The following is a 495-nucleotide window of genomic DNA, read 5'->3' on the forward strand; positions in this document are numbered from 1 at the left end:
GCTAATGATCCATTGTTAGGCTGATGGTCCTTCTTGAGCATGTGATCAGCTGGTTTTGGTTGTCAGCAGCAAACTGATTGATCCACTCTGAGAAGGTGCTATTTAAGAGACTGAGCTGAAAACAGCACCTTAGATTGAGGAAGTCTCTCGGATGAGAGATGAAACGTTTCTACAAGACCATGTGCATGTGAGAAGAGTCTGTATTTAGATGGGCACTAACCTTAGGGCTGTCCTTGCTCTTCTGCTTCACAGAAGACAAAGTCCTCCTTCCTTACATGAAACTCATCATGGCAGCACGGACCAGGCATTGCTGCAGGGAGGAGGGGTGGGGGGGGGGGTGTTAGAATAAGACATAACTCCAAAGAGCTGCCCAGACTGGTTGAACTCATTGTGGAACAAAGCTAACTAAAGGTCAGGTGTCCGTCAGAAGAAAAGAGGAACAAATGGAAGAACTCATACAGTAAATAATAAGTAGTAAAACCTGTAGATTGAAGC

The sequence above is a fragment of the Nematolebias whitei genome, chromosome 9 (assembly GCF_014905685.2).
Source record: "Nematolebias whitei isolate Nwh7 chromosome 9, NemWhi1, whole genome shotgun sequence".
NCBI lineage: Eukaryota > Metazoa > Chordata > Actinopteri > Cyprinodontiformes > Rivulidae > Nematolebias > Nematolebias whitei.